Raw genomic sequence first — 25,995 nt, 5'->3', positions numbered from 1 at the left:
AGAGGATAGAAATTATTTTAAGAATCTTTTCTGACTACAATTTTATGAAACTTGAAAGCAACCACAGAAAGAAAAACAGGTAAAGAATGAATACATGGAGACTAAACAACATGCTACTAAAAAAACCAATGGGTCAATGACATCATCAAAGAAGAAATCAGAAAATACATTAAGACAAGTGAAAATGAAAATACAATATTAAAAAAATCTATGGGATACAGCAAAAGCTGTTTTAAGAGGGAAGTTAATAGCAGTACAGGCCTTCAGGAATCAAGAAATTCTCAAATAAACAACCTAACCTACCACCTAAAGTAAATGAACAGACAAAACCCAAAGTCAGCAGAAGGAAAGAAATAATAAAGATGAGAGAAGAATCAGAGAAGAAACAAATAAAATAGACCTAAAAAGTAGAAAATAGCAGTAAAATCGAGAGTGCTCTTTTTGGAAAGATAAAATTGTCAAACCTTTAGGTATGTGCACCAAGAAGAAGAGAGACCCAAATAAAATAAGAAATGAAGGAAAGAAACAACAACAGATACCACAGAAATAGAAAAAAATATCATAGGAGAGTACTGTGAAAAGATCCATGCAAACAAATTGGACAACCGAAATGAAATGGAGAAGTTTCTAGAAACATATAGTCTGCCAAAATTGATTCAACAAGAGATAGATGAGTTGAACAGACAATCATTAGAAGTGAGATAGAAGCTATGATTTTTAAAAGTCCTTCCAAATAAAAGTCCAAGTCCAGACAGCTTCACTGGAGAACTCTTATCAGACAAAGATGAACTTACACCTATCCTGCTCAAATTATTACAGAAAATTGAGGAGGAAGAAACACTCCCAAATTCATCCTATGAAGCCACCAAGAGCCTGATACCAAAATAACATAAAGTACTACAAAAAAAGAGAAAATTACAGGGGCTTCCTTGGTGGCTCAATGGTAAAGAATCCTCCTACCAATGCAGGAGACACTGGTTCGATCCCTGTTCCAAGATGATTCCACATGCCACGGAGCAGCTACACCTGTGAGCCACAACTAGTGAGCCTGTGCCCTAGAGCTTGGGAGCCACAACCATTGACCTCATGTGCCACAACTACTGAAGCCAATGGCCCTAGAGCCTGTGCTTTGCAATAAGAAAAGCCACTGCAATGAGAAGCCCACCCATCATAACTAGAGGGTAGCCTCCACTCACTGAAGTGAACTGAAGTCACTCAGTCGTGTCCGACTCTTTGCGACCCCATAGACTGCAGCCTGCCAGGCTCCTCTGTCCATGGGATTTTCTAGGCAATAGTACTGGAGTGGATTATCATTTCCTTCTCCAGGGGATCTTCCCAACCCAGGGCTCGAACCTGGGTCTCCTGCATTGTAGACAGAGGCTTTACCGTCTGAGCCACTGCAACTAGGTAAATCCCATGCAGCAACGAAGATACAGCACACTCAAAAATAAATAAATAAGATTATTTTAAAAGCAGAAAATTACAGATCAATTTCTTTGATAAATATAGATGAGAAAACTCTTAACAAAATATTTGCAAACTGAGTCCAACAATAAATACATGATCAAGTTGGATTTATTCCATTTGCACAAGAATAGTTCTGTATATCCAAATCAATCAATGTGATATACCACATTAACAAAAGGAAAGATAAAAAACCACATGATCATCTTAATAGGTGTAGAGAAAGCATTTGACCAAGTTCAGTGTCCACTTATAAACACTGTCATCAGAGTGGTTATAGAGGGAACTTATCTCAACATAATAAAAGCAATTCATGACAAATCCATAGTTAACATAATTCTCAACTCATAATTGCATTAGTCATGTATGGATGTAAGAGTTGGACTATAAAGAAAGCTGAGTGCCAAAGAATTCATGCTTTTGAACTGTGGTGTTGGAAAAGACTCTTGAGAGTCTCTTGGACTGCAAGGAGATCCAACCAGTCAATTGTAAAGGAAATCAGTCCTGAATATTTGCTGGAAGGACTGATGCTGAAACTGAAATTCCAGTACTTTGGCCATCTGATGCAAAGGACTGACTCATTGGAAAAGACCCTGATGCTGGAAAGATTGAAGGTGGGAGGAGAAGGGGACGGCAAAGGTTGAGATGGTTGGATGGCATCACCAATTCGATGGACATGAGTTTGAGTAAGCTCTGGGAGCTGGTGATGGACAGGGAAGCCTGGTGTGCTGCAGTCCATGGGGTCGCAGAGTCGGCCATTACTGAGTGACTGAACTGAACATAATTCTCAATGGTGAAAAACTGAAAGACTTCCCACTAACTTTAGGAATAAGATGAGGATGGTCACCCTCACCACTTTTATTCCACATAATATTGGAAATCCTAGCCACAATTAAACAAGAAAAAGATACAAAAGATACTCAAAATTGGAAGGGAAGAGGTAAAACTGTCAGCATTTGTGGATGACGTGGTACATAATATGGAAAGCCATAAAGTCTCCACACAAAATCTATTAGAACTAATAAGTGAATTCACCAAGATAGCAATATATAATATTAATATACAGAAATCCATTTTATTTCTTTTTACACTGGCAATGAAATATCAAAAAAGAGTGTAAAGATTTAAAATCACATCAAAAATTTAAAATACCTAGGAATAAATGTAACCAAGGAGGTAAAAGATCTATACACTGAAAACTGTAAAACATTGATAAAGGAAACTGAAGATGATTCAAAGAAATGGAAAGATATCCCATCCTCTTGAAAGAATTCAGTTCAGTTCAGTTTGCTCAGTCGTGTCCAACTCTTTGCGACCCCATGAATCACAGCGCACCAGGCCTCCCTGTCCATCACCAACTCCCAGAGTTCACTCAAACTCATGTCCATGGAGTCGGTGATGCCATCCAGCCATCTCATCCTCTGTTGTCCCCTTCTCCTCCTGCCCCCAGTCCCTCCCAGTATCAGGGTCTTTTCCAATGAGTCAACTCTTCGCATGAGGTGGCCAAAGTACTGGAGTTTCAGCTTTAGCATCATTCCTTCCAAAGAAATCCCAAAGCTGATCTCCTTCAGAATGGACTGGTTGGAAAGAATTAGTATTGTTAAAATGGTCATACTGCCCAAAGCAATCTACAGAGTTAATGCAAGCTCTATCAAAATACCCATGACATTTTTCACAACTAGAACAAATGATCTTAAAATTTTATATGACCTAAATGGAACCTAAATGACCTAAAATTGTCAAAGCAGTCCTGAGGAAAAAGGACAAAGTTGGAGACATAACCCTCCCAGAGTTCTGACTCTACTACAAAACAGCAGCAATCAAAAAAATATGGTATTGGTACAAAAACAGACATATGGTTCAATAGAGAATAGAGAGCTCAGAAATAAACCCACACACCTACAGTCAATTAATCTATGACAAAGGAGGCAAGATATTCAATGGAGAAAAGACAATCTCTTCAGTAAATGGTGTTGGGAATGCTAGATAACTGCATGTAAATCAATGAAATTAGAACATTCCCTCGTACCATATATAAAAATAAAGTCAAAATGGTTTAAAGACCTAAATATAAGATATGACAACCATGAAACTCCTAAAAGAATATAGGGGAAACATTCTCTGACATAAATCATAAAAATATTTTTAAAAATCAGTCTCCCAAGGTAAAAGAAATCAAGCAAAAATAAACAAATGAGGCTTAATCAAACTTAAAAGCTTTTGCACAACAAAGGAAACCATTGACAAAATGAGAAGGCAGATTATAGATGGAGAAAATATGTCAAATGATGTGACTAATGAGTCGTTAACATCTAAAATATAAAAACACATTGTACAACTCAATATTGTAGAAGTTATCAATACAGTCAAAAAGTGGGTAAAAAAACCTGAATAGGAATTTTCCCAAAGAAGACATACAGGGTAAAGTTGTCTAATATAGTAAGTCCCCTGTATACAAACCTTCAAGCTGTAAACTTTCACAGATGTGAATGTGTGTTTGTGTGTCTAGTTATGTAAGCTGGTTCACGTGTCTGATGCCCATTATCATGTGCATACATCCTCCACAAGTGCTTGTGCTTTTGTGTACTTTATACTACTGTATAGAGTGCAGTAGTGCAGTATCATTATTTCAAGCCCAGGATGTCTGGAAGCAAGCATAAAAGCAGCAGTAATGTAGCTGGTTCTGTTGTACTTTTCAAGATACTGTATTGTAAGATTAAAAACATTTTATTTTTTATATTTGTTTGTTTTAGTTCATTATTAATGTAAAAAGTATTATAAGTATTATAATACTAGATAGCTGATTGTATTAGTTGGGTGCATGCGTGCTTCAGGCATGTCCATCTCTTTGCATCCCTAGTGACTATAGCCTGCCAGGTTCTTCTGTCCATGGGATTCTCCAGTAAAGAATACTGGAGTGGGTCGTCATGTCCTCCTCCAGTGGATTTTCCCCGACCCAGGGGTCAAACCTGCATCTCTTGCATCTCCTGCAAAGGCAGGCAGGTTCTTTACTGCTAGTGCCACCTGGGAAGCCCCATTAGTTGGGTACCTAGGCTAATTTTGTGGAACTTATGAACAGATTGGATGAATAACCTGTACTTATGAACATGTTCTCAGAATGGGAGTTGTTTGGTATGTAGGGGACTTACTATATTCAACTTAATTGTTACCTGTCTTGTAGTGTCATTTCCTACCACTACCCTAAACTTTCAGTAAGAGCTTCCTATCCATTAAAAAATATGATAATGGAAAGTAAGTATGAAGGATCCAACTGTTTCTTTTAATCACTGTTTATTTTCCATAGATTAGTTGTTGAATTCCATCAAGTTCCTTTTATGAACATCATAACTCATCCATTTTTCTCCAGATGAACCATTATGAACAAAGCTACAGAGAACATTTTTGTACATCTCCCAGTAAATATGTCTACACATTCTGGGAGGATATATGCATAGGAGTGGCACTGCTGAGTCATAGGGTAGGCATTTCTTCACTGTTAGTAACAGTGTGAGTTTTCCAAAGTGATTATGTCATTCACATTCCTGTCAGCAGTTCATGGGAGTCTTGAGATGACCTGTACTCTTATCAACACTTGTTATTGTTGGTCTTTTTCTTTTCAATCATTCTGATGGATGTGAAGTGTTATTTCATTATAGCTTTAATTTTCACTTTGTGATTACCAAAGAAGTTGAGTGTTTTTTCATGTTGTTAGTAGTCATTGGATACTTTCTTTCAGAAAGTGCTTCTTCAGGTCTCTTGTCCATTTTTCCATTGTGTTAATCTGTAATTAACACATAATCAGTTCAGTTCAATCACTCAGTGGTGTCGGACTCTTTGCGACCCCATGAATTGCAGCACGCCAAGCCTCCCTGCCCATCACCAACTCCCAGAGTTCACTCAGATTCACGTCCATCGAGTCGGTGATGCCATCCAGCCATCTCATCCTCTGTCCAAAAGTTATGACCAATCTAGACAGCATATTAAAAAGCAGAGACATTACTTTGCCAACAAAGGTCTGTCTAGTCAAGGCTATGGTTTTCCAGTAGTCATGTATGGATGTAAGAGTTGGACTATAGAGAAGAAAGCTGAGTGCAGAAGAATTGATGCTTTCGAACTGTGGTATTGGAGAAGACTCTTGAGAGTTCCTTGGACTGCAAGGAGATCCAACCAGTCCATCCTAAAGGAGATCAGTCCTGGGTGTTCATTGGAAGGACTGATGTTGAAGCTGAAACTCCAATACTTTGGCCACCTGATATGAAGAGCTGACTTATTTGAAAAGACCCTGATGCTGGGAAAGATTGAGGGCAGGAGGAGAATGGGACGACAGAGGATGAGATGGCTGGATGACATCATCAACTCAATGGACATGAGTTTGAGTAAACTCTGGCAGCTGGTGATGGATAGGGAGGCCTGGCATGCTGCAGTTCATGCTATTACAAAAAGTCGGGCACAACTGAGCGACTGAACGGAACTGAAAGATGAGCTGAAGTAAAACCATGGGAAAAGATATACCATGCAAATACTAATAGAAAGCTAGTATCACTTTAGTAATATCAGATAGAGTTTAAAGCAAGAAGCTTTATTAAAGATAAAGAAGGAAATATCCAGGTCTTTAAAATGGATAGTCCTTCAGAAAGACATAGCACTTCTAAATTTGTATGTGTAAAATATAGTTTCAAAATACAGAAAGCCAATATTGATAGAACTAAAAGGAGAAATAGAAAAATTTAGAGTCACAGAGAAAAATATATACTTCTTTAAATAACTAGTGGAATAGGCAGACCAGAAATCAGTAGTTTAAAGGATTGGAACAGTATGATTAACAACTTTGAATTCACATAAGTAGAGCATTTTATCCAACACCTACAGTATACATATTCTTTTCAAGAGTACATTGAAAGATTAACAAAATTAATTGTATCCTGGGTCATAAAGCAAGTCTAATATTTCACAACATTGAAATAACAGAGGGTATGTTCTTTAATCACAATGAGATAAGTTCAGAATTACTAACAAAAAATCCCCAAATACCAATAGTTAAGCAATATTCTTACAAATAATAAAATAGAAATTACAGTGGAAATTTTAAAATATTTGGACTAAATGACAATGACATATCAAAATTTGTGAAATACAGCCAAAGACATTTATGGCCCCAAAAGCATAAGGTTGAAAAGAAGAAAGACAAAAATCTGAGACGGAAGTATTCCTTTCCAAGAAGTTGAAAAAAAATTAGAAAAAATAAACTACAAGAAGGTGAAAGGAAGAAAATAATGAATATGAATACAAATTAAAACTGGAAAGTTTGTTCCCAATTTTTAAATAAAACAAAATCCCTAAAGCACCTTGTCCTGTATTCTCCCATCTTAATAAATAGAAATTTTATCCTGTCATGTGCCCTTAATTTGAAATCAGCTTTGCTCCCTATCTCATATCTCACATTTTTCATGTGATTCTATAGGTTATACCTTAAAAATATATCCAGAATCTAGTCATTTCTCATTCCATCATTATTACAGCTTGACCTAAGCCATCATTATCTCTTACCTGGATAACTGCTTTAATTTCTTAATTGATCTCTTAGCCCAGTTCTTCATCTGATTGTCAGAATTACCCTGTAAAACCTTCGTGTTGCTATTGTTCTCTTAACTTTCCAGTCCCTTTCCATTTATCTTGGTGCAAAAGGCAAAGAAAACTCTTACAGTGTCCAGTTCAGTTCAGTCGCTCAGTCATGTCCGACTCTTTGTGACCCCATGAACCGCAGCACGCCAGGCCTCCCTGTCCATCACCAACTCCCAGAGTCCACCCATACCCATGTCCATTGAGTTGGTGATGCCATCCAACCATCTCATCCTCTGTCGTTCCCTTCTCCTCCTGCTCTCAATCTTTCCCAGCATCAGGGTCTTTTCAAATGAGTCAGCTCTTCGCATCAGGTGGCCAAAGTATTGGAGTTTCAGCTTCAACATCAATCCTTCCAATGAACACCCTGGACTGATCTCCTTTAGGATGGACTGGTTGGATCTCCTTGCAGTCCAAGGGACTCTCAAGAGTCTTCTCCAACAACACAGTTCAAAAGCATCAACGAGGCCTTAAATAATTTGCTCACCTTATCTATTCTTTGTCTTCTTCCTATTCCTCCCTGAGCGGCAACCATATTGACCATCTTGCTATTCCTCAAACATGCTATTAAATCTCTAGGCTGTTGCTCTTCCCCAGTACCCTCTTGGCTTTGCTGTTGTTGTTCACTCATGTCCAACTCTTTGCAATCCCATGGACTGCAGCAGGCCAGGCTTCCCTGTCGTTCACTATCTCCGGGAGTTTGCTCAAACTCATATCCATTGAGCCAGCGATGCCATCCAGTCATCTTATCCTCCGTCACCCCCATTTCCTTCCTTCAGTCTCTCTCAGCATCAGGATCTTTTCTAATGAGTTGGCGCTTTGCATCAGGTGGCTGAAGTATTGGAGCTTTAGCTTCAGCATCAGTCCTTCCAATGAATATTCAGGGTTGATTTCCTTTAAGATTAACTGGTTTGATCTCTTTGCAGTCCAAGGGACTCTCAAGCATCTTCTCCAACACCACAGCTCAAAAGCATCAATTCTTTGGCATTCAGCCTTCTTTATGGTCCAGCTATCACAGCCATACATGACTACTGGAAAAACCATCACTTTGACTAGACGGACCTTTGTTGGCAAAGTAATGTCTCTACTTTTAATATGCTGTCTAGGTTGGTCATAGCTTTTCTTCCAAGGAGCAAGCATCTTTTAATTTCATAGCTGCAGTTACCATCTGCAGTGATTTTGGAGCCCAAGATAATAGTCTCTGACTGTTCCCGTTGTTTCTCCTTCTATTTGCCGATAAGTGATGGGACCAGATGCCATGATCTTTGTTTTTTGAATGTTGAGTTTTAAGCCAGCTTTTTCACTCTTCTCTTGCAGCTTCATCAAGAGGCTCTTTGGTTTCTTTTTGCTTTCTGCCATAAGGTTGGTGTCATCTGCATATCTGAGATTATTGATATTTCTCCTGGCAGTCTTGATTCCAGTTTGTGCTTCATCCAGCTTGACATTTCCCGTGATGTACTCTGCATAGAAGTTAAGTAAGCAAGGTGACAACATATAGCCTTGACGTACTCCTTTCCCAATTTTGAACCAGTCCATTGTTCCATGTCCGGTTCTAACTGTTGCTTGTTGACCTGCATACACATTTCTCAGGAGGCAGATCAGGTGGTCTGGTATTCCCATCTCTTTGCATTTTCCAGTTTGTTGTGATCTACATAGTCAAAGGCTTTCGTGTAGTCTCATTTCAGAACCTTGCTGAGTATTGCCTTATTGATGAAATCGTATCAATTAGCCCATAAAACATCCATTCTTTCCCCCATACTTGGCATTCCCTACTGTAAGTGGTTACTACCTGTTGTTGTTCAGTTGCTAAGTCTTGTCCAACTCTTTGTGACCCCATGGACTGCAGCAGGCCAGGCTTCCCTATCCTTCACTGTCTCCTGGAGTTTACTCAACTTAAGCCCATTCAGTTGGTGATGCCATCCAACCACCACTGGTAGAGATGTGAAAGTAATATTCATGTAGGAAGGAACTTTCCAAACCTGTTTATTTCAGGATGCAGTGCTCTCAATGATCTGTTTTTTTGTTTTATTTTGAAATAATTTTAGGCTTATTTAAGAATTGCAAAAATAATAGTTATTGTGTACCCTTCACCCAGCATCTCTTAATGTTAATATCTTATGTAGTCATAGTATAGTTAATCAGTATCAGTAACTAAGTTAATCAGTAACTAAGTTAATCAGTAACTAATAGTATAGTTACATAATGCTTATGTAAATGGCTTCCCTGGTATCTTAGCTGGTCAAGAATCCACCTACAATGCAGGAGACCCTGGTTAGATTCCTGGGTCAGGTAGATCCACTGGAGAAGGGATAGGCTACCCACTCCAGTATTCTTGGGCTTCCCTGGTGGCTCAGCTGGTAAAGAATCTGCCTGCAATGCAGGAGACCTGGGTTCGCTCCCTGGGTTGGGAAGATAGATACCCTGGAGAAGGGAACAGCTACCTACTCCAGTACTCTTGCCTGGAAAATCCCATGGACAGAGGAGCCTGATAGGCTGCAGTCCATGGGGTTGCTAAGAGTGAGACACGACTGAACGACTTCACTTTGACTTTTCACTTTCATGCACTGGAGAAGGAAATGGCAACCCACTCCAGTGTTCTTGCCTGGAGAATTCCAGGGACGGGGGAGCCTGGTGGACTGCGGTCTCTGGGGTCGCACAGAGTTGGACACGACTGAAGCGACTTAGCAGCACCAGCATAGTTAATCAGAAGTAGGAAATTAGCATTTGTATGGTGCTGTTAATGAAACTATAGACTTTATATGAATTTCACAATTTTTTCACTGACATCTTTTTCTGTTTCAATGTCCAGTCTAGAATTCTCCATTGCATGTCTCCTTATTTTCTTCTGGCTGGTAACAATATCTTGGTCTTTCCTTGTCTTTCAAGACCTTAAGAGTTTTAAAAGTACTAATTAGGCATTTTGTAGGATGTCCCTACAAAATGGACTTATGTTTTCTTGTGCTTGAGGCTTTGCATTTTTGAAAAATACCACAAGTGATGTGGCTTTCTCATATGACGGGAGACATGGTATCAATGTGTATTATTATTGGTGATATTACCACTGATCATTGGCTAAGAGTGTCTGCTGGGTTTCTCCATTGTAAGATTACTATTTTTTTCCTTTGTAATTAATAAATATTTTGGGAGAGATATTTTGAGGTTATATGAAAAGTGAAAATGTTAGTTGCTCAGTTGTGTCCAACTCTTTGTGACCCCATGGAGTGTAGCCTGCCAGGCTCCTCTGTCCATGAAATTCTCCAGGCAAGAATACTAGAGTGGGTACTATTCCCTGTCCAGAAGATCTTCTAACCCAGGGATCAAACCCAGATCTCCTACACTGCAGGCAGATTTCTTTATCATCTGAGCCACCAGAGGTTATATTAATATTCTTTTTCTTCTTCTTATTTCAGATACTAATTTTTATATTCATCAGTGGCTCTTGCTTGATTGAAGCAGTTATTAAGTGCTATTCCAATCGTGATTTTTTTCATCCCTTCCATATTTATTAGTTGGATTTCTTCTGTAATTGAAGATGTATTCCTTCTCCCTCCACGTTTCATTATTCAGTAATGAAATTTGTAGATTTATAAATTTGTAGATTTATGTTTGTTTTGTTCTTTGGGTTATAATCTATTACCATTGCTGTTTGTTTTGTTTAAATTGGTCCACCTTTGATATCCATCTTATTTTTAGACATGCACTCATCTTATTTTCCTTTAGCACTTTCTTACTTTCTGACACCATGAGATGCTCCTCTCATCTTTTATATTTTTTCGCTCTATTCTGAAATCAGCCACCACTCTGTGGAATCCTGGTTCTTCTTATTGGAGAAGGATATTTGGAAAGCAACATTTGGGTACTTGTTTCATCTTTTATAGCGTTTTTTCCTTCTCTGGCACTTTTTTCCCTCTTCTTTTTCATAGTACTACCAGCATGAAAACCTCTAAAAATCTTGACTTAATGTCTAGAGGAAACTAGCATTATTAGAAGAGAATTTTCTGGTAGGAATATCAGAAAACCAATACATGTAATGCTGTCATTTGCTTTTGTACATGTGTTACACAAATTTTATTTAGTTCTGTTTTAATCCTCTGAAGCCTAGAAGTAGATTTTCAGTATGATTTTTGGCCTACCGTCATAGGGTTAGAATGTTCTGGTTTCTAAAAATACACATGGAATAGTAAAAGTCTTAGATTTCAAGTACCTTTGTGATTTGGGGATTAGGGAGACATATTACATAACCATACTAGTTTAAATGAACCTCAGAAGTTAAAATATATTTCAAGAAAGACTGAGTAAAACTTCTGTCACAGAGTGCTGTGATAGATACTGTAGATCCAGATCAGTTGTCTTTGTAAAGTTGTAGAGATCTTCTTCAGCATAATTGCTTTCCTTTTATATGTCCTTTAACGCTAGGGACTTTAATAATACGATGTATTAGTAGAATAATAAATGTGCATATCTTATTCCCTCATTGAACTTGGAGACTCCAAGAACTGGAATCCTGGATTTATTGTGTTCTGTGTAGATACCCAGATGTTGGTTGTATGAATGAAAGAATGTACCTCAGAATACAACTTCACATTTATTACTAATAGTAATTAACTCTCAAATATCTCTAAAGAGAATAAAAGTTAACATGAATCCAAATGAGTCTGTTTATCAAGTAAATGACAGGATAATACTTTGGGTTCATTTAGTTTCACCTATAGTTCTCTCTCTAAGCATAGAACAACTTCTGTAAGTAGTTATATAGTGTCTATAAAGATGAGACGTTTCTTATTTTCAACCATGAAATTAATGGGATGCGTTTGAGGTCTATGACTGGTTCATAACTCACTTATTAGTAATTATATAAAATTAACCCCTTTTGTTCATGATAATTGCATCAGACTTAGGCTTCTCAAATTTCAGTTTGATTTCCATGTTATCTTCCCCCCCCCCTTTTTTGACCCTTTTACCATCTCTCCCTCTTCTCTATCCTATGTTCATTCTTTCTTCTTTATCATATCAGTCTTTACTTCTCTGTCCCATATACTCTTGCTTCTTTCTGTCATGTATCCTTACTTCTCTCATGTGTTATTACATCTTTATCCCATTTATCTGTCCTCTCTCCCTCCCTTTCTTCCATCAGTCATTCTTCCCATATTTCCTTCTAGGAATTCACATATTTATCCTCTGCTTCGGAGAAGGAAATGGCAGTCCACTCCAGCACTCGTGCCTGGAAAATCCCGTGGACGGAGGAGCCTGATAGGCTACAATCCACGGGGTCACAAAGAGTCGGACATGACTGAGCAACTGCACTTTCACTTTCTGTATATCCAGACCTCATTCTGTCCTTTCTCTTCTTTTTCTTCTGTCTCTCCAACCTTCTTTCTGTCCTGTCAGTCCTTCTGTCCATTCAAAGTGAAGGTCCTTTTCTTCTATCAGGTCTTTTCCTTTCTCCTTATGGCTGCCATATATGTGCTGATGAATTCCAGTTTTATATCTTGCAATCTCACTTCTGTCTTAGACTCCAGATTTAACAATCCACTTCCTTTGCTGTATTACTTCTTGAATATCTACCCAGATACCAACTGCTCTTATCATTTTTACTGTTACCACTCCTATTCATGGCACCATCATCTCTTCTCTAGAGTAGTATGGTAGTCTCCTCAGTAGTCATCCTATTTCTGCCCTGTGCTGATACTCATTTTCCACCCATCAGTCCAAGAAATTATTCTAAAAGTTATCATATTGCGTCCCAGTGTTTGCACAAAACCTTTTAAAGGATTCCTATCTTTTAAAATTATTATTGAGGTAAATTGGTTTATAACACAGAAGTTTCATTTGTATGTTATGATTCAATATATGTGTATACTGTAGCCTGCTCATCATGAAAACAGTCACCATACAGTTGAGCCCCTTTGCCTTTATTGTGCTTCTATCCTCTCTGATAACCACGAACCTTATTTTCCACAGATGAAAATAAAAATATTATTAAATCTTTTTTCCCCAGCTTTATTGAGATATAATTTACATGTAACTAGTCTTTTTCTGAGAGAGAGAAATTTCAAATAAGACAGACTACTGAGATGCATTACACATAGATCTGGAAAAGCATGCTTTTGAACACGTTAGATTTTATTTATTTGTATGTAAATCCTTTAAAGCCTAGAAGTACATCTTATACTTGATTTTGGCCTAACCTGATAGAGTCATAATGCTGTGATTTCTAAAAATAGACAAGGAGTAAGAGTTCTAGATTATAAATAGCTTTGTGTGATTTTTGAGATCAAGGAGGCCTAATTACATAGGTTGTATTAGTATAAATTGATTCCAGAGATTGAGTGATCTTGACCCTTTTAAACTCTAATTACTAATTTTAATAATTTTCTCTGTATTCTTTTTCTGTATTTGATAGTGTCAACTCTCATGCCATCTGTAAATAACTGTGCTTTCATTTCTTTATTTCCTTTTATCTCTTGATCTTTTTACTATATTTTTTAGTCCTGCTAGTACCAAGTTGAATAGAAACAGTGGCAGGCATCCTTGTCTTCTTCCTAGTCCTGAAAGAAATACTTAAAACATTTTGCCATTAAATAGAATGTTTTCTATACTTTTTGTAAATGCCCTTTTCACCATTAAGGAGGTTATCTTCTAGTCCTGGTTTGTTGAGGCAAAATGGAAATTGAATTTTAATAGTTTCTCCTTCTGCATCTGTTCTGATTTTGGCATCCAAGTAAATCTCATCTCATAAAGTCAGTTGAGGAGTGTTCCTTTTTGTCTATACTCAGTATGAGGTTACAATCTTCTATAAAATTAAAACTGTCTATTTTATGAATGTTTGGTACAATTCATCTGTATAACTGACTCACTTATGATTTTCATGTAAGATTTTTAACCACGAATTCAATCTCTTTAATAGCTGTGAGATCCACTTCATGTTCTTTTTTTGCTCTTGAGTCAGTTCTGGTGAGTTTTAAATTTCTTGCTGAGTATCTTTTAATAAGGAATTCATCTACCTTATCAAATTTTCAGATTTATTTCCTTAAAATTGTTCATACTGTCTTATTTTCCACTTAATCCCTACAGTATCTGAGATTATATCTTCATTTTAATTTTTTTTTTTTAACCTGTGCTCCCTGGATTGGGAATGCAGAGTCTTAACCACTGGGTTACCAGGTAAGTCCCTCTTCTTTTTTATTCTTAATATTGTTTATTTCGCCTTCTCTCATTTTTTCCCTTCATTTACCTTGTCAGATATTTATAATATTGTTTCTTAAAGCAATACATTTTGGCTTGTTTCTATTATATATGTGTTCTCTTTTCACTAATTCCTAAATTTCATTTTTCTTTGATCATTTCCGTCTTTCCCATTTCTTCTTTTTTAGAACAATAAACACCTTTATTACTTGAGCTAAGGTATGATGGAGGAAGATTTGTTTGCCTTTCCAGGCCTTGATTTTCTTCAGATGGAAGTTCAGCTCCTTGCTGTCTAGCACATAGTCATCTTCTTGGCCAGAAGACTGGTGATTTGGGCATTCTCGTTTTCATCATATTTCTTCTGAATTTTCTTAGATCATTTTTTGTTGTTGTTGTTTAAAATCCCTCTTCCTTGAGAGTCCGCTTGGCTCCATTCTTGCAGCCCAGAGGCAATGCATAGTGGGATCCCTACTTCTCTCAGAATAGTGTGCTGTCAGTGAGCAAGATGCAGTTCTTCACTAGGGTCTTGGTACTGACCAGTTATGCACTGTGAACAACATCTTTAATCCTTGCTTTGCACATACAACACTCCAAGCCTCAGTAGAATTTCGCTATGTCCAGCCTCAAGATATGGTATTTCTTGTTGCCTCCCTGCACATGGACTGTGTGTATGAGGCCAGCATCAATCTTAGTGTTGGCAGCAGGGATTCTCAGCTCCTACTTCTGCTTCCTGTGGTAGGGCTTTCTTGCTTCTGGTCTTGTGGCACTTGTGTCAGTTGTCCAGAAAAATGCCTGTTGCTCAGTGCTGGCTGGAAAGAGATCATTTCCTTCTTTGTGTTAATTCTTTTTAGGACTTATTTATTCTGCTGTTTTCCTAACTCAATTTCAAGTCCTTTTTTTCTGACATAAGCATTTAAGCCGTTATATACCATCTTTTTGTTGTTTTGTATTCTGTACATTTTAGATATATTTTCCTCATTATCAGTCTGTTCTAGGTGTTTCCTGAAATCCATTGCGATGCTCTTTTTCCTATGAATTGTTTGAGGAAGTGTTTTTTAATTTCAGAATGTATGCTAGATACCAGTTCCTTTAAATTTGCTAATAGTGTTATGACCTAGTACAGGTCAATTTTCATGAGTATTCCATTTATACTTGAATAAATATTCTCTGTTTATTGGGTATAGTGTTCTCTGACTGCCTTATATCTTTTGTCTTTTTCTTTTGTTTTGTGTGGTTTTAGTATGATACATCTAGATGTGGATCTTTCTCTGACTGTCTCATCTCCCCATCTGTGTATCTCTGCTCATTTTTACTTGTTCTTTTTTCTATTTTTATTTTCCCTTCTCTCCATGTCACCTCCCATCTCCAACTCCACGTCCCTCTCTTCTTACATGAGAAGAGAGAGGCATGAGATTCATGAATTTCTTGAATTGCTATCTTTCAATGGTTCTGGAAAATTCTCGGTAAAATTTGGGCCTCTCATTCTGCAACTTGTGGAATAAATTCTTGTTTCCTTATGTATTTTATGATTGATTTGTTGGTTGGTTGATTGATTTTGGTAGAACTTTTTCTGTAGAAAATGAAGTGTTGGTTGAAGTTGAGAATCCAGAGAGTATTTATACTTTCTTTTAGCAATTATCTCAGATCATAACCAACCTGGGACTGCATTAAATGCAATGATATGCTTGAGGTGATTGGTACCATTTAAATCCCATGAATTTGCAGTGAGGTTATGCTTTGGGGGGATGCACTAGAATTTTTAAATAAAATAAATAATTTTAGGTTTGTAGAAAATGTGGAAATATAATACAAAGAGTTCCTGATTACTCTGTACCCAGTTTTCCCTGATATTAACATCTTAACATTAATACCATATTTTTGTCAAAACTAAGAAATCATAGCACTAGCTAAATTCTGGACTATATTCAGATTTCCTAAAATGTTCTTTTTCTGTTCCAGGATTCCATCCAAAATACCACATTGCACTTAGGCTCCTCTGTTCTGTGCCAGTTCCTCAGGCGTCCCTTGTTTTTTAAGACCTTTTTGATTTAGTCATCTGTCTTATAGAATAGCCAGCCTCAGTTTAGTTTTGTGTAATGTTTTTCTCATCTTTAGAGTGGGATTACTGCTTTGTGGAAAATACCATAAAAAAATATCTCATCATATTGTATCAAGATGTACCTGATACCCTATTGACTTATCACTGGTGATGTTTGCTCTGATCATGTGGTTAAGGTAGTGTTTGCCAGTTTTCTCCACTGTAAAATCACTGTGTTTAACCTTTCCATTCAGGAATGGGAGATTTTATTTTCTTTCTACACTAACCAAGTAGAGACAGGCGAGCTTCCTTCCTGTCCTCGTCTGCCCTATTAAGGTTTATGTCTACTGTACAGTTGAGCTGTGCATGGAGCTCTTTAAAGCTCAGGCATAATATTGAGGGTCTTTTATTAGTTTTTTCAGTTGAATGGGCCTGGTCTTTATCTCCTGTCCTCCTCAGCCTGGATTATGTTCAACGTTTCCAGGAATCTGTAGAAATCCTCAAGGCTAAAGCTGTCCTTAGTGCTTTGCTTAACCTATTTATGACTCCTTACTTTTGGGGCAGTCCAGTGAATTATGTTTAAAAGTTTTATTTATTTATTTTTGTTAACTTGTTAGTTATTTCTGTTAGAGTATCTTGGTCCAATGTCCTGTCAGTGACAGAAGTTTGTAGGTTTCTTTTGTCATTGTTTTTGAATATTTTTTGAAATGTTAACACTTGTGTTGGGGGGAAGTAGTTTAGTGTTAGAAAGTATGATACGTTCTCCCAGTTGCTCACTATCCATCCATCCCTCACCCAAACACACACAGTTCTTTTAAATTTCTTTTTTTTAATATTTATTTATTTATTTGGTTGTGCTGGGTCGTAGTTGCTGTGTGTGGGATATAGTTCCCCAACCAGAGATGGAACCCAGCTTCCTTGCATTGGGAACGCCGAGTCTTAGCCACTGGACTACCAGGTGGTAGTCCCCTTTTGAATTTCTTGACTTAAGGATACTGTTTTCCCTGCTTTGAATGCTCTTTGCTACCTGATCCTCATGATCAACACCTGTTGATTCCAAACTCTGCTCAGATGTTTTCTTGCTCATGCCTCCTATCTCCTTTCCTCTGCCCCTGTACACAGTTTGATTTCTTCTGTGCTGCTATAATATACCCTTCATTAAAAAGTATGAATACATATATATCAGTGTTGGTTTGAATATTGTGGTAGATATTATTGTTCACTTACAGAAAATGTATGCTTCTACCTTCTTGAAGTTTGGTTTGGCCTTGGGACCTTCCCTGACCAATTAAAACTGGTGAGAAAGGCCTAGACTTGGTCTTTAAGAAGGTTACAATTCTGTAGCCAATATTCTTCCTTCCTGTCTTCATCTATTACAATCAAATTAATGCTTCAAGGCTTCTTTCTGCCATCACCTTGGAATTTTTTGCCTCAGTTTCTCCCCATCTCAAAAAAAAAATCTAGAAGTGATTCCTCCCTCCTGATTTTTCAAAGCAAATTAATGATATTTATACATGTCTCTTATATATTGCGTTCTACCATAACAGGTTCTGTTACATTCATATGTATCGTGTACATTTTCAGGTTTGTTTTCTAGATTTTAAGCTTCGTAAGTGTTGGCATTTCCTATCATTTATCATGTGTTCCTCAGATCAATAAAATTATGTGAATAATTAATAATGTCACTAATTAGAAGATATTTTAGGAGTTTATTGGGGCATTTTGGGGGGTGACAGTGTTTGAAAGGTCCTAGTAGAATTAGTGAGGAGAGGTCAAGAATGGAAAACTTCTTGCAATGCTCAGGACAATCTCTCAAAATAAATAGTTGTCCTGAGTCCCACATAACTTTCAAATAGTCTACTAGATGTTTCATATGAGTGAAAAACTTACTCATAACCTTCAGAATCTAGAGCCTAAATTCATTTTTATATGTAAACATTAGTTATTTTTTAGACAATTTTAATATGCATCAAGTGCTCCTAAAATATATTTATCACCCATGTAAATCAGGGAAGACTGAACTTTGTCAAGAACTTTACTAAGTCTTGCTTAACATTACAGAAAAGCATGTTACCAAAGGCAGTACCGTTCATGGTATTTTAGTCACCGATAATACAGCTGTGTCATTCTGTTTTTGTAGCTGTTGAATTTTAAATGATTCTGTATGTAGGTGTAGGCATCCAGTTAATTCACTGTCTTTTTGTTTCATCCCCAGATATTTACTTACGGGAAGTAAATGTTACTTCTGTTTCAAATATAAATGACTTTCCTTAAACTTCCTTCATATGTTACATTGGAGCATTATATTAATGCTTTTAAATTGTATATAAGGATGTTATATTATCTATGAATTTCAGAATTTAAAAGAGGTAGTGAAAAATATTTGTTATAAAAAATGACATTGTGTCATGGTATCAGACACGGATTTATGAACCATTAAAGCCTGGCAAAATAAGAAATTTGCTTTTAAAGTATATGTTTAATCCTCTTTCAATATTAAACTACTTTCTTCAGGGAAAGTATACATCACAAATACTCTGATAATTTGAGTAAAGTTAGATAAGAACACTAAAATTTTGTCACAAACCAGAAAAAAAGCATATGTAAACTTAAGTCAATTTATGGAGAGACAAATTACTATTTATATTGATAACTTTTAAGTTTCTAATGAAACACCATAGACTCTTAACGACTGAGACTCTCCATTTTTTCTTTTATTATAGTTAATATATCCAGAACTTTTATTTTTAAAAATCTAACTGTTGTTTCATGAGGAGAAAGAGTAGAAAGAGAAGATATTTTGCATGTGGTTTTAATGATCTTAATTTATATTCTGTAAATCAGTTCTCTAGGGTCAGCAGTGAATTGTTTTGGTTGAGATATTCGAAGTGTAGTTTTCATCGTTGAGCATGTGATAAGATATATTTTATAAACTAAAGTGCAGAACCAGATGGCTTTATTTTGGTATGATACATGTTAATTCATAATGCCTTGTTTTTAGCAGGAATGGGATTATGTTGTATCTTACTATTGCCTTTTTTAGACTATTTTCTAGACAGAACAAGAAATTCAAGTTATATAAAGCTGTTCTAGCACAGGCTGGAAAGTAGGTCATTGTTATGGGGAGTATACCAAACTGCCCACTGGTTGCTATAGCAATGACCTACTTTAAGAAACTATTTCTGTTGATTCATGTTGAAATCATCTTTTGGAACTGGTATAAGGAAACTCACCAACATGTAATTTTTTCTAATAGCAATAAGGTAGTGATCACTGGAGGTTTTAAAAAAATCCTTAAAATATTTAAAGTGAAGAAATATATTTTATTAACCTAACATCTCTTCAATTTATTGTGAAGTGCTACAATTCATATTGTATTCAGTAATTAAATATCAACAGAACTATTCTTCTGTTTAGGCAGTACGATTATGCAAAAGGCTGTAGTGAGTTTTACTAACATTTGTCCTGTTTAAAAATCAACCCAGTGCATGTATCAGTAGTTAATAGCATTATTAACTGAGCCTTCAAATGGATATGGTTTCAAGAAAACAGTAAACACACCAAACTGAATAAGGTCTGAAAATATGTTCCTATTTAAACTGTACCTTATAAGGAGTTCCCTGTTGGCCTGGTGGTTAGGAGTCCAGGCTTTCACTGTCATGGCCCAAGTTTAATCCATGATCCAGGATCTGAGATCCTACAAGCTGTGTATAATTTCAGTGTATTAAATCAGTCCATTCAGCATTGGATTCCTGTACTTAGGTACATGCATTTGTAATATATAAAGGTTGAAAATGATATGATCTGGAATACATTGAATCTGAACTCTGGCAGAACCCACTCTCTTCCCTGATGAGGGTCAAGAATGAAAGATTAGACTTTATATAGTATTCTTTGAAGTAACATTATTCCTTCAGTACTAAAAAGAAATCTTACCTGTCAGTGAGTTGATACTTTGAACTTAGAGTATTGGAGATTTTACGGTGTTACCAAGGAAGAATTATATGCTTAGAGATTAGTTGATTCAGGGTCTTAATTGCACTGTATCTGTGTGTATATATATTCATATTCACATTTGCTTTGCTTGTGGAAAAGATTTTCATCAAACCTTAAACCTTTGTTCAAATTCACATTCAGGGAAGGTTAAGAGTCGAGTCAATTGTGTTTATACTTGTAGGCATCCAACTAATTCATTGTCATCTGTTGTCATGCCCAGTTATTTATATATAAAAATACATGTTATTTTTTCAAAACTATAAATTTTTCGCAAGGGAGAATAATTGCAACTTCTGTTTAATGAATATCTACCAAGTACTAGTGATTTTATACTTTTTTTAATCCTTTGAATTTGATCAAACTCCAGGATATAGTGGACAGAAGAGCCTTGCATGCTACTGTCCGTGGGGTCACAGAGTTGGATGTGACTTAGCAACTGAAGAACAACAAATCCTTTCAACAGATGTTACAGACATTTCTATAGGTCATTTCTCCTATTTCTGATCTTTTCAGCAAACTGTGTAAGGCACATATTGAAATTTGTTTGCCAAATACAGAAACCAAAACACAGATGAAGTTAACTGTGTAGTTAGGCATGAGACACAGATACTTAATTTGAAATCCTTCAGGAGGAGGAGGTGATTTATATGATAACTATCATGTAACATACAATCTGAAAGTTTCTCTATGATGAGATACATTATGTCCCTTGAGAGTATATGGGATGGAGAAATTACTTTCATATGGAAGACTGAAAATTAGCAGAAAATAGAGATGGGAATTAGGAAGGTGCTCCAGGCCAAGGGAAGAGCATGGAGCAAATTCCAGGAGATTAAATGTGTGTGGGGGAAAGTAGTTTGATTTGGCAGAAGGGAAAGAGGAGTGGCAGAAAAATGAACCTGAAACCCTAAGTTAGTCAAACAAAATAATTTGTTCTTCATTCTATAGGTGAATGAACCTTTGAAGACCTTTTTACAGGAAAGTGTGCCTCAGGAAAATTTGGTATTGGTAGGCAGGACTATTTTAAGGCATTGAGCAAATAATACTAACATGAGATAACAAGAAGTAGAATTATTGTAGGAAAGAGGGAACTAAAATTATTGTAGGAATGATGAGACATATAATCATGCTTACTGTGGGTCAGGCACTGTTTTAAGAGCTTCATATACATTAACATTTAATTCTCACAACAGTACTATGATATGGGCCCTATTACTATCCCAGTTTAACACATGAGGAAATTAGAACTTCCCAGGATTGGTTGAAGGATAGTAATTTGTTGCTATTAATTATTAAATTATGGGACATCTATGCAATGAGATACCATAAACTGTGAAAACTGATGCCATAGAAGTATGCCAGTTGCTTTGAAAGATGTTCATTATGTGTTAACCCAGGTTTCCATCAGATGTAATATTTTTCAATTTTGTTCTACTTGGAAGGAATCTATGCTAATTATCAATTTTATACCTTTTATGAGGTTTAAAAAAGTATGTTTCTCTCTTCTTTACCCCCACCCCAAACTTGCTCTCCCCAATAGTTGTTCAGTCGCTCTGTTGTGTCTGACTCTTTGCAACACCATGGATGCAACATTTGAGGCTTCCCTGTCCTTCACTATCTCCCAGAGTTTGCTCAAACTCATGTCCATTGAGTCAGTGATGCATCCAACCATCTCATCGTCTGTCATACCCTTCTCCTGCCTTCACTCTTTCCTAGCATCAGGGTCTTTTCTAATGAGTAGGCTCTTGGCATCAGGTGGCCAAAATATTGGAGCTTCAGCTTCAGCATAAGTCCTTCCAATGAGTATTCAGGGTTGATTTCCTTTAGGATTGACTGGTTTGATCTCCTGCAGTCCAAGGGACTCTCAAGAGTCTTCTTTAACACCACAGTTTGAAAACATGAATTCTTTGGTGCTCAGGGTAGCTATTATTAACAGGTTGATGAGTATGCTTACAGTTATTTTCTTATACACATGTAACAAGTAGATATATGCAAAGTAAATTTTATTTTATCAAAATAATATATGCAGTCATTTTAAAAGTCATAGCATAGAAAGGCTTATAACAGAGAAAAGCAACACCATGCATTCTCCATGCTGCTCTTTTTCTTTCCTTCACAATTATTTTCTGAAATACATATTTGAATCTACTGTATCTCTGCAATTTTTATGTTAAGTTACAGTGATATAAACAATAATAGCCATGGAAGGAAAACATACTATGGAAGAAAAAAGTCATCAATAACATCTGTTGGAGAAAAACACTATACTGGAATACAATTTCTATTCCTTTGTTTTATGGAATGCCAAAACAAAGTTAATTCTGGTTGCAAAACTTTTTCCATTGCTTTAGTCCACATCATCATGTACAGTGTTTGTTTGGTTCATAGAGTGTTTATTGAAAATCATTAAGAATGCTTATTCAACTGTGAACAAGAAAGGGAAAAATAAGGGGCTAATTATTAACTAGTTGAGGCTTACTACTTCATTTTATAAATTAATCAGGTCCTTTTTTTTCCTTTTCCCATCTTATTATCTGTCACTGACCTACTTGTACTACATGAAAACTTTTCTACCCAAAATGTAGAATGTGGAGAGCTCTGCTACTTACTGTCTGGTCTGGTAGAGAAGATACTGAAACTCACACTACAAAAGAGATTTGAGTATTATTTCTTCCATGGATTATCTTTCCAGGACATTTTAGTTTTGTACTGTTTGAATTTAAAAAACTTTAAAATTGCTAGTTCATTCAACTTGTTAATTTTTGATCTGAGTACCTCAGGGTCTAAAAATTATTTTGCCAAGCAAATACAGAAAACTATCTGCTTCCCAGGAAACATTTATCACTAAACATGATGTTATTCATAGTTATGGATAATTTTATAAAACTTAGATGCTTTTATATTGCTTTAACAACAATAGTGAGCAACAATATTCTCCCCAAAGGATTTACACATTGGTACTGGTGGGTTGGGATCAGTTCAGTTCAGTTCAGTTGCTCAGTCGTGTCTGACTCTTTGTGACCCCATGAACTGCAGTATGCCAGGCCTCCCTGTTCATCACTAACTCTGGGAGCTTAGAAAACTCATGTTCATTGAGTCGGTGATGCCATCCAACCATCTCATCCTCTCTGATCCCCTTCTCCTCCCGCCTTCAATCTTTCCCAGTATCAGGGTCTTTTCCAGTGAGTTAGCTCTTCACATCAGGTGGCCAGAGTATTGGAGTTTCAGCATCAGTCCTTCCAGTGAATATTCAGGACTGATTTCCTTCAGGATGGACTGGTTGGATCTCCTTGCTGTCCAAGGGACTCTCAAGAGTCTTCTCCAATACCACAGTTCAAAAGCATCACTTCTTTGGCACTCAGCTTTCTCTATAGTCCAACTATCACATCCATCCATGACTATTGGAAAAACCATAGACTTCAGACAGACCTGCATCACAGTGAGCATGTCTATGTCTCTTTTAATATGCTGTCTAGGTTGGTCATAACTTTCCTTCCAAGGAGTAAGTGTCTTTTTAATTTCATGACTGCAATCACCATCTGCAGTGATTTTGGAGCCCCCCAAAATAAAGTCTCTCACTGTTTCCATTGTTTCCCCATCTATTTGCCACTAAGTGATGGGACCGGATGCCATGATCTTAGTTATCTGACTGTTGAGCTTTAAGCCAACTTTTTCACTCTCCTCTTTCACTTTCATCAAGAGGCTCTTTATTTCTCTTCGCTTTCTGCCATAAGGGTGGTGTCATCTGCATATCTGAGGTTATTGATATTTCTCCCGGCAATCTTGATTCCAGCCTGTGCTTCTTCCAGCCCAGTGTTTCTCATGATGTACTCTGCATATAAGTTAAGTAAGCAGGGTGACAATATACAGCTTGACGTACTCCTTTCCCGATTTGGAACTAGTGTGTTGTTCCATGTCCAGTTCTAACTGTTGCTGCTTGACCTGCATACAGATTTCTCAAGAGGCAGGTCGGATGGTCTGATATTCCCATCTCTTTCAGAATTTTCCACAGTTTATTGTGATCCACACAAAGGCTTTGGTGTAGTCAATAAAGCAGAAGTAGATGTTTGTCTCAAACTGTCTCACTTTTTTGATGATCCAGTAGATGTTGGCAATTTGATCCCTGGTTCCTCTACCTTTTCTAAATCCACCTTGAATATCTGGAAGTTCATGGTTCACATACTGTTGAAGCCTGTCTTGGAGAATTTTGAGCATTACTTGGCTAGCATGTGAGATGAGAGCAGTTGTGCAGTAGTTTGAGCATTAAGAATAGTGTGTTAGGGAGGTGACTGTAAACCAAGACAAAAAGATTTGGTGTAACATAAGTGTGAGTATATAAAGGTTTATTTCCTATTTCTTGAAGGACAACTGTTAGACTTCCTAAGGTGAAATGGTGGGATGTCTTTAACAGCCTTGTGAATATAGCACTTTGACTCCCTAAGCCCATAGAGATAATGACTCCTAAGGGGAAAGAATATCAGATTTGACTAGTTATACTGATGTCACTTGAGAGTCCCTTGGACTGCAAGGAGATCCAACCAGTCCATTCTAAAGGAGGTCAGTCCTGGGTGTTCTTTGGAAGGAATGACGCTAAAGCTGAAACTCCAGTACTTTGGCCATCTCATGCGAAGAGTTGACTCTTCGCATTGGAAAAGACTCTGATGCTGGGAGGGATTGGGGGCAGGAGGAGAAGGGGACGACAGAGGATGAGACGGCTGGATGGCATCACCAACTCGATGGACGTGAGTTTGAGTGAACTCCAGGAGTTGGTGATGGACAGGGAGGCCTGGCGTGCTGCGATTCATGGAGTTGCAAAGAGTCAGACACGACTGAGCGACTGAACTGACTGATGTCATTTAATAACTACATCTATAGAAAATTAACAAGACTTTCTTGGTGAAATGAAATTGGAATGGGCAATGAGGAATGGGGATTGGAATGGGCAAAGAGAACAAAATGATCTATTCTGAATAATCTTCTAGAACAGTGCTGTCAAATAGAAATTTCTGCAATGATGGAAGCATTCTTTGCTTGTGCTGTCCAATATGGTCACTGCTAGCCATACATGTGGCTATTGAGAGGCCTTGCTATATGGCAAGTGTGACTGAGGAATTGAAATTTTAATTTTAACTAATTTAAATGGTTACAAATGCCTAGTGGCTACCATGTTGAACAATGCGGTTCTGAAATATGCCTTTGTATTCATTTTAACCACTCCTCCTCATACGTAAGGCGCAGTCATTATTCTGGAAGATCATAAGCCCTGTGGAAAAGATGGATAGATATTAAAAATGAAAAACATAAAAGAAGCAGAGTCGAGAGAGGAACAGAACAGAGAGAGGAACAGAATCTACATGAAACCTTAGAGAAAATTAACATGAGGCAAACAATGAGGTTGAACCTTCCAGGGGTGACATCTATTTTGGATTTGCTCTTGTGGACTGCCCCATTTCTTTACAATGGAAGATGCAAAATAAGCAGTCTTCTGCCTCCACCCCAGAATTTCCCCAGATATCTATTATGCATAGGACTTATTGACGCTAACTTCATTGAAAAAACTTACAGCCCCACCTTCCTCAGAAACCTTTTATGAAAAAATTAATTTGGTATTCTCTATACTCAGAGAGTTAACGCACATAATTTAACATCTATTTATTATCAGATTCTTTATATTAGAAACTGAAAATGGACTT

General features: G+C 37.0%; 1 protein-coding gene and 1 pseudogene across 11 annotated transcripts in view; one reads left to right on the top strand and one right to left on the bottom strand.

The window, feature by feature from the left end:
* The window catches only part of CRY1 (cryptochrome circadian regulator 1), a 110,188-nt gene that overhangs the window by 30,563 nt on the left and 53,630 nt on the right, over positions 1-25,995 (top strand). The window lies entirely within an intron of this gene.
* On the bottom strand, positions 11,196-17,393 carry LOC114114106 (small ribosomal subunit protein eS8-like; annotated as a pseudogene).

The sequence above is a fragment of the Ovis aries genome, chromosome 3, assembly GCF_016772045.2.
Source record: "Ovis aries strain OAR_USU_Benz2616 breed Rambouillet chromosome 3, ARS-UI_Ramb_v3.0, whole genome shotgun sequence".
Taxonomy (NCBI): Eukaryota; Metazoa; Chordata; class Mammalia; order Artiodactyla; family Bovidae; genus Ovis; species Ovis aries.
This window is presented reverse-complemented; position numbering and strand designations above follow the sequence as displayed.